Source organism: Meriones unguiculatus (genome assembly GCF_030254825.1).
Source record: "Meriones unguiculatus strain TT.TT164.6M chromosome Y unlocalized genomic scaffold, Bangor_MerUng_6.1 ChrY_unordered_Scaffold_32, whole genome shotgun sequence".
Taxonomy (NCBI): domain Eukaryota; kingdom Metazoa; phylum Chordata; class Mammalia; order Rodentia; family Muridae; genus Meriones; species Meriones unguiculatus.
This window is the reverse complement of record NW_026843711.1, coordinates 5,049,930-5,059,254: the sequence shown is the minus strand read 5'-3', so window position 1 is coordinate 5,059,254 and position 9,325 is coordinate 5,049,930. Positions and strand designations below refer to the sequence as shown.

The following is a 9,325-nucleotide window of genomic DNA, read 5'->3' as shown; positions in this document are numbered from 1 at the left end:
CATTGGTCTCTCTATTTCTGAAATTATCTCTCTAGCTATCTCTCTGACTCTTTTAGTCTCCCTCTCTCTGCTTGCTATTTGTGGTTCAGTGTGAAAAGCTCTCAGTTTTGGTGGACTACAACAAGAGGACTGCTTGCTGATGTGACATCCTGGATGGTCTCTGTAAAAATATTAGCAATGCCCCAGGTAAAAGCTTTTTGTTCAAAGATTTACCCAGGTTAGGGAGCATTTTCACACAAACTAATTCACTGACTGAGGAATATCTTTGCATTTAACGAATAATAATAAAATCTGTAATAATGTGAAACTCACAATTTGAGGGCACATGACTTTATTAATGACCACTACAAAGAAATATGTGGTGCTTGTTTGGCATCACATATAATAAAGTTGGAATGATACAAAGAGTATTAGCATGGTCCCTTCACTAGGATGACACACAAATTTGGGAAACATTCATCTTTTTATTTAATTTTTTTGAGAAATTAAAGAATACAAAAATAGTAAATTGTGGAGAGAAAGAATTTAGGGATGAAAACAGGAACTACAAAGTTAAGCATAAACAATAGAATTCAAGAGATGCAAGAAAGAATCTCAGGTGTTGAAGATGCAATGGAATAAAGCAATGTATCTCTCAAAGAAAATGTTAAATCTAAAAAAATTCTTGACACAGAGCATCCAAGAATTCAAAACAACATAAAATGACAGAACCAAGAAATAGAGGAAAAAGAAGATTCCCTCCTCTAAGACCCAGAGAGTTTTTTCAATAAAATAATTGAAGAAAATTTTCCAGACTTAAGGAGAGGCTAATAAGAATAAAGGAAGCCTACAGAACACCCAATAAATTAGTCCAGAAAAGAAAATCTCCCTGCCAGATTATAATAAAAATGTAAGTATACAGAACAAAGAAAAATATTAAAAGTGGAAAGGAAAAATCCCAATTAACAGATACTGTCAAACTAATCAGAATCAAACCTGACTTCTCAACAGAGACTATGAAAGCCAGAAAGGACTGGAAGAATATCATTGAGGCTCAAAGAGAACACAGATGTCAGCCCAGGCTACTATACCCAGCAAAATTCTCAGTCCTCGTAGATAGACTGAGAAAACAAGATATTCAATGACAAAAACAAATTTCAACAGTACCTTCACAAAATCCCAGCATTATTAAAGACACTAGGAGGAAAATACAACTAAAGAATACTAGCTTCTTTCAAGAAAACACAGGAAATAATTAACCTCACTACAGTGAAACAAAAAGCAAACAAGCACAGAAACTCACTACCACAGCCAACATCAAAATGAATGTAAATAAAGTAAATGTTCATTAATCTCTCTCAACATCAGTGGACTCAATACTCCAATAAAATACAAAAACTAACAGAATGGAGGTGTAAACAAGACCCAGCAATCTGTTGCATAAAAGAAACAGACCTAAGTAACAAAGATAGACATTACCTGAGGGTAAAGAGCTGAACGTTGACTTTCAAGCAAATGAACCCAAGAAACAAGCAGGAATAAACATTCTAATATCTGATAAAATAGACTTTTAACCAAAATTAATAAAAAGAGATGGGCAAGGACACTTTATACTCATCAGAGTAAAATTCCTACAGGAAGACATCATAATCCTGAACATATATGCCACAAATACAAGGGTACCCACATATGTAAAAGAAACATTAATAAAACTTAAAATACACATATATCCCGACACATTCATAGGGGAAAACTTCAACTTCCACTCTCAACAAAGGAAAAGTCAACAAAATAGAAATTTAACAAAGAAACAATTTTTCTTACAAAGTTAGTGAATCAAATGGACCTAACAGACATTTATACCCAAACACAAAAGAAATACCTTCTTTTCAGCATCTCACGGAACATTCCCCAAAATAGACCACATGATTGGACAAAAAGCAATCCTCAACAGATACAAGAAGATTGAAATATGCCCTTGTATTTTATCTGATCACAATGGAATAAAGCTGAACCTCAACAACAACAGAAATAGCAAAACCCTACACACACATGGAAAATGAACAACTTGCTACTAAATGACAGCTAGGTCTGGGAAGAAATAAAGAGAGGAATTAAAGTCTTCCTAGAATTCATTGAAAATGAAGGCAAAACATACCCAAACTTATGGGACACAATGAAAGCAGTGCTATGAGAAAAGTTGATAGCACTAAGTGCCTTCAAGAAGAAATTTGAGACATCTCATTCAAGCAATTTAATGGATCACCTAAAAAGAAAAAAAAAAAAAAAGAAGCAAACACATCAAAAAGAAATAGATGGCTGGAAATAATAAAACTCAGGGCTGAAATCAATCAATCAGAAACAAATAAAACAATTCAATGAATCAATGAAACCAAGAGTTGGTTCTTTGAGAAAATCAACAAGATAGACAAACCCTTAGCCATACTTACTAAAAGGCAGAGAGACACCATCCAAATAAACAAAAGCAGAAATGGAAAGGGGGACATAACAACAGACACTGATGAAACCCAATCATTAGGACTTACCTCAAAGTTTATATGCCACAAAATTTGAAAATGTAAATGAAATGGACATTTTTTTGATCAATTATGCTTACCAAAATTGAACCAAGACCAGGTAAATCAATTAAATACTCTTACATCTCCTAAGGATATAAAAACAGTCATCAAAACTGAAAAGATTCTGTAAAGCAAAAGAAACCACCATCAAAACAAAACAACTGCCTACAGATTGAGAAAGAATCTTCACCAACCCTTTATCTGACAGAGGGCTAATATCCAGTATATATAAAGAACTAAAGAAGCTGAAAATCAACAAACCAAGTAATCCAATTAAAAAATGGGGAACAGAGCTAAACAGAGAATTCTCTGTAGAGGAATATAGAATGACAGAGAAACACTTAAAGAAATGCTCAACCTCATTAGTCATTAGGGAAATGCAAATCAAAACAACCCTGAGATTTCACCTTACACCCATCAGAATGGTAGAGGTCAAAAACTAAAGTGACAATACATGCTGGAGAGGTTGTGGTGAAAGGGAAACCCTCCTTCTTTGCTTGTGGGAATGTAAACTGGTACAACCACTTTGGAAGTCAATCTGGTGCTTTCTCAGACAATTATAAGTAGTGCTACCTCAAGACCCAGCTATACTAGTCATAGGTATATACCCAAAATTTGTTCAAGTACACAACAAGGACATTTGCTCAACCATGTTTGTAGCAGCTTTATTTGTAATAGCCAGAACATGGAAACAACCCAGATGTCCATCAATGGAGGAATGGATATAGAAATTGTGGTATTTTTACACAATGGAATACTACTCAGCAGTCAAAAAAGTTGAAACCATGAAATTAGCAGGCAAATGGGATCTAGAAAAGATCATCTGAGTGAAGTATCCCAGAAGGAGAAAGACAAACATGGTACATACTTGCTTATATAGACCTACAAGATATGATAAACATAATGAAATCTACACACCAAAGAAGATAATCAAGAAAGCAGACAAAGGCAAAGATGATCAATCCTCATTTAGAAAGACAAATGGGATGTGCATTGAATTTATGACAGGAGTCTACTGCAAAAAGCATCTGAAAGACTCTACCCAACAGTGCTTCAAAGCAGACAGTAAGACTCATAACCAAACCCTCGGCAGAGTGCAGGGAATCATATGAAAGAAGGGTAGTTAGTATGATATGGAAAGGATAGGAGCTCTACAAGGACCAAATATGTCCAGGCATAGAGTCTTTTCTGAGACTGACACTCAACCAAGGACCATCTATGGATATAACATAGAACTTATGCTTGGATGCGGCCTGTGGTAGCTCAGTAACCAAGTAGTTTTCCAAAGTAAGGGGAACAAGGACTATTTCTAACAGGATCTCAAGGGCAGGCTCTTTGACCTCCCCATCCCCCCCAGGGGAGGAACAGTCCTGTTAGGCCACAGAGGAGGGCTTTGCAGCCAGCCCTGAAGATACCTGGTAAAACGGGGTCAAATGAAATGGGAGGAGGTCCTCCCCTATCAGTGGACTTGGAAAGGGGCAGGGAGGAGACGAGGGAGGGAGTGTGGGGTTGGGGAGGGAATGAGGGAGTGGGATATAGCTAGGACAGAGTTAACAAAATGTAATTTAAAAAATAAAATTAAAAAACATAAAGCAAAAAACACTACCATACTCATTCCTCTGGACCCACTGTCACATTGGTACCTAAACTTCACAAAGACCCAACAAAGAAAGATAATAAGGACAATCTCCCTTATTAACATTGATGCAAATGTACTCAACAAAACACTTGCAAACCAAATACAAGAAAACATCAAAGATATCATCCATTACAACCAACTAGGCTTTATCCCAGGTATGCTGGCATCGTTCAATATATGGAAATCCATGAGTATATTCCACCATATTAACAAACTGAAAGAAAAACCAATCATAATCTCCTTAGATGCTGAAAAAGCATATGATAAAATCCAACATTCATTCATATTTAAAGTATTGGAGAGATCAGGGATATAAGGCACATATCTAAATATAGTAAGGGCAATATTGCCTATTGCCAACATAAAACTCATGAGAGAAACGTATAGCAATCCCACTGAAATCAGAAACATTGCAAGGCTGCCTGTTCTCTCCATATCTCTTCATCATAGTTCTGGAAGTTCTTACTAGTACACTAAGTAATTTGAACAAGATCAAGTAGATAGAAATGAGAAAGTACGGCATCAAAGTACCACTATTTGCAGATTTTATGATACTATAACTGAGTTAAACCAAAAATTATACATGGAAAATCCTACAGCTGATAAATGCCTTTAGCAAAGTGGCTGTTTACAAAATTGGCTCAAAAAAATCAGTAGCCCTTCTTTATACAAAGGACAAAAAGGCTGAGAAAGAAATTAGGGATACAAAAGATATTATATCATCCAACAAGTAAATAATTCCTAACACTTCCCAGATATATCCTTTCTGGTGAATCCAGATGAGCTTTAAGGGGCCGTTGCAATTCAAATCACCAGGAAGTGGAAAAAGATGGAGGGCCTTCTATGTTAAAAGAACATAATTATCCTGAGAGTTTGTTATCCAATACAATGATTAAATCCCCAGCAACTTCCAAGGACTAAAGAACATGACTGACAATAATTGGGTAAATGTGGAATACTTTCATAATGGAGTATTGTTCACCTAAGATAATGACATCGTGATATATATTCAGGCAAATGGATGGAACCAGAAAAAAATCATCCTGGATGAAGTAAATAAAATGCAGAAAGAGTAAGTCCTTCTATTGTGAGCAAACCAGTGTACCAGGGGGTTTAGGTGGCAGTTACTTGAGTTGTTGGACAGGACATACTATGGAAATTTTCAAGCAGCACAGGTTGTTATTAAAATAGGTTGTCTTCGACTGATAGATAACTTACAGATAGCCATGTTCATGGATCCACAGAGATGCTTCCTTCTGCATCAAATGGAATTGCATACAGAGACTCACAGTCTGATATTATACAGAGACTTTAAATCACCCAGCTCTAAAAAGGATTTCCCTATGAAATTCTCCCTCCCCTCAGAGCTCTGGGAATCCTGCAGGAGAGAAAGCAGGAAGAGTGTCTTAAGTATAGCAAATTGAGGACACAAAGAGAACAATGTCCTTACAATCAGGTAACAGAGGAAGATAAAAAAAAAAAAAAAAAAACAGCCTTGATGAGACCTGATAAAGTACATTAAGAAATAAGGGTGAGGAGGACCTCCCCTATTAGGGAACTAGAGAAAAGGTGTGGAGGTAAAAGAAGGAGGGTGGTTGGGACTGGAAGGAGAAGAGGGATGGGACATAAGGGGATACAAAGTGAACATATCATAATAAATAAATACATGCATGGAGATAACCTAGAACCCCTGCACAGATGTAGCCCATGGCAGTTCAGGGTCTAAGTGGGTTATAGTGTGATGGGAAGAGGGACTGATGTAAATTTATTGTCCTGCTCTTTGATCAACTTTCCCTGAGGGGGGAACAGTCTTACCACACTACAGAAGATGACAATGCAGCCACTCATGATGAGATATGAGGGAATAAGATCAGAAGGAAAGAGAGGGGGACCTCCCCTATCAGTGGACTAGGGGAGGGGCATGTGTGAATAAGGGGGAGGCAAGGTGGGGTTGGGAGGGGAGGAAGGAGAGTTTTATGGGGGGATACAAAGTGAATAAAGTGTAATTAATAAAAGTTAATATAAAAATACATAAGAAAAACTGTGATCAAGGTGATAAAGTATAGAACTCTTCAAGACTGGTGGCTTGTTTTTGGGGGTGGTTCCAGAGTGCAGCAAGGATGCAGTCAGTTTTCTTTAATGGAATTGGCACTGAGACTTTTCATGTTCCAATGAGTATATGAACAACACATACTTCAATTGATGTATTTTAAAGAAAAAAAAATTAGTGTGACACGTGTAGAAATTTGAACTTGGGAGCAATGGAAAAATAATGTATGTTATGTGAAATTCCCATATAATCAATAAAACAATATGTTGACAACATTTATACTGACTTTTAACATGGAGAAATGATTCTGCTAAAGGAGGGTAGAGTTTGAATTTGTAATGTGTGCTCTCCAGGAACTTATTATATAGCAGAGCATCCTAGCCATGAACTAGTTGTTACCCAGCTACCCCAGAAAACATGAGCTCAGTTTCAAGTTTTAAACAATCAGACCTGGCACTAACACTACATTTAGAGAGTTTGTCTGAAGGACACATCTGCTCTTCTCGCCTAGGACTATTACACAGACACATTTCTCTGTCCTGAAGGCCTAATTTTAACTGTAAACCCCAGGACCTCAGGAAGGTTTCTCAGTGACCACTGAGTGGTACATAGCTGCTGATTCAGCCAGGTCAGCCCAGGCAGCCCTGCTTATATAGGGTTTACCAGCTGTCAAATAATACCTTGAACCTCATTTCTCTGATCATTATCTTTTTCAGCCAAACCAGTACCAGGAATTGTCTTGTTTACTTCTCTTTTCCCTGCTCTTAAAGGCTCATATTCCAAGGAACCTTTGAATCTGCCAGCCTATGATAAAAGTAAGAATGTGAAGGTAAATATAGTGAGTATGTGAGTAATTGCACAGTTAAAAGTCACAACCTAGGAAATTTCAGATCCAAGAGTACAGTAGTAATTGTCATTCAGTACATTCCCCTAATCCCACATCACGTTGTACCTTTGCTGCTTGGGAAGCTGTCCAAATAAATAAATATTAATTTCCTGCTTAACTCTCACAGAGGAAAATAGGAGTAAATGTGTGGGAAAAGGATGATGGGAATAGATAAAGGCTGTTGGTCTTCACAAGAAAAAGTCACCTGTGAATAGGATCAGAGATACTGAACACTGAACAAAGTTTGTTTACTCACCTGCATTTAAACCTCAAGATTCTCTCAGATGCTGATGGGCTGAGAGGAAGAATGATGTCAAGAAACAGGTGAAAGCCAGTAAGAGTTTCAGGAGCCAAGTGGACTGCCTGCTTGAGAAAAAGGCTGAACAGCCCTACATGCCTCAATCTGGGAAGCTGAAAGCACAAACCCAGAGATTATACTTCCTGTTTCCAAGACTCTTATTTCAAGAAAATTGTCACATATTTCTTTCAAGTGTTCATTACTGAAGTCATGTGTCCTTGACATGCGACTTTCATGTTATCACAGATTCCATTATTATTTGTTAAATGCACAGATATGTGCTAAGTCAGTGAATTACTTAGTGAGAAAAATGCTCCCAGACAAATATTACTTTTTGAGCAAAAACTGTTTCTTTGGCAGTTTTCTTAGATTTTTACAGAGACCATCAGGATGTCTCATCAGCAAGCAGTCATTTTGTTGTAGCCCTTCATCATTTCTGAGACTGTTTCACAAGCAGCTGTCAGAGAGAATGAGACAGAGATACAGGAGATAGAAAGAGATAGAGAGACAGATTCAGAAGGAGAGATGGAGAACAACTGAATCAAAGATATAAAGTGATAGAGACTGGGAGACAAAGACTCCATTTGTCTGGTCACTTTGCTAGGCAGATCAACCTCAAAGCATACCCTCCTATAATATAACTCCAATAGGAATAGTATTAACTAAAAAGGCCATTATTCCTAACACTTCCCAAACATTTTTTTTTAAACTGGGGATTTAACATGTAAATATATGAACTTCAAGTGGACATTGAAATTCAAATTACCACAAAGTGGAAGAAGATAGAGGGACATCTAGGCTAAAAGAACACATTTACCCTGATACTTTGTCATTCAATACAATGATTAAAGTCCCAGCAACCTCCAAGTTTAAAGAACAGGACTGACAATCTCCTGTGGGTTATGTGTGGAATATTTCCGTAAAGAAGTATTATTCTTATAAAAAAATGACATCAAGATATTTCAGGCAAATGATCGAACCAGAAAAAAATCATCCTGGTTGAAATAGCTAAAATGAAGAAAGACAAATTCACATATTAAAAGATTTCCTAATAGTGGGGGATAAGTTCCAATAGACCTTCTATTGTGACGAAACCAGTCTTCAACTAGGAGAATAGAGTGGCAGTGCATTGAGTTTTTGGGCCAGATCATCCTATGGAGATTTTCAAGCAATCCAGCCTATTGTTATTTAAATATGGTTGTATCCAAAGAGATGCTTTCTTCTGCAACAAATGGGATTGCATACAGAGATCCACAGCCCTTTATTACACACAGAGAGACCTTAAATACACAGCTCTAAATAGGATTTCCCTATGAAATTCTCCCTCTTCTTAGAGCTCTCGGAATCCTGCAGGTGAGAAGGCAGGAAGAGTGTCATAAGTAGAGGAAACTGAGTACACAAGAACAATGCCCTGAGAATCAGGCTGCAGAGGAAGATGATCCAGCCAGACTTGATGAGACCTGACATGCTCGGAGGACCAACACCTTTCTGGGTATTAGAAGAGGATATAGGAGTAGAAGAAAGAGGCTCGGTAGGACTGGAAGGAGAAGAGAGGGTGGGTAGAATAGGTGATACAAAATAAACAAATGTTAATATATGTGTACATAGAAAAAAGTGATCAAGGTGAGCTCTTCTTGACTGATGGTCTTCTTACAGGTGGTGCCAGGGTGTGGCATGGATGAACTCAATTTTGTTTAACAGAATTGGCATTGAGATTGTGATCATGTTTTAATGAGTATTTGAAAAACAAATACATAAATTGATGTATTTTAAAGAAAAAAAAATTATATGTAGCACATGGGTAGGTATTTGAACCTGGAGCAATGGAAATGTAGTGTAATGTATATTATATGAAATATCCAAATAAAAAAAATAATATATTAGCAATTTTTAC

General features: G+C 37.0%; 1 non-coding gene across 1 annotated transcript; it reads left to right on the top strand.

Moving 5' to 3' along the window:
• The first annotated feature begins 361 nt into the window (after window positions 1–361).
• LOC132651879 (U6 spliceosomal RNA) lies at window positions 362–467 on the top strand. Its single transcript, XR_009589430.1, has one exon. It is a non-coding gene; the product is annotated as a U6 spliceosomal RNA (small nuclear RNA).
• The last annotated feature ends 8,858 nt before the right edge of the window (window positions 468–9,325 follow it).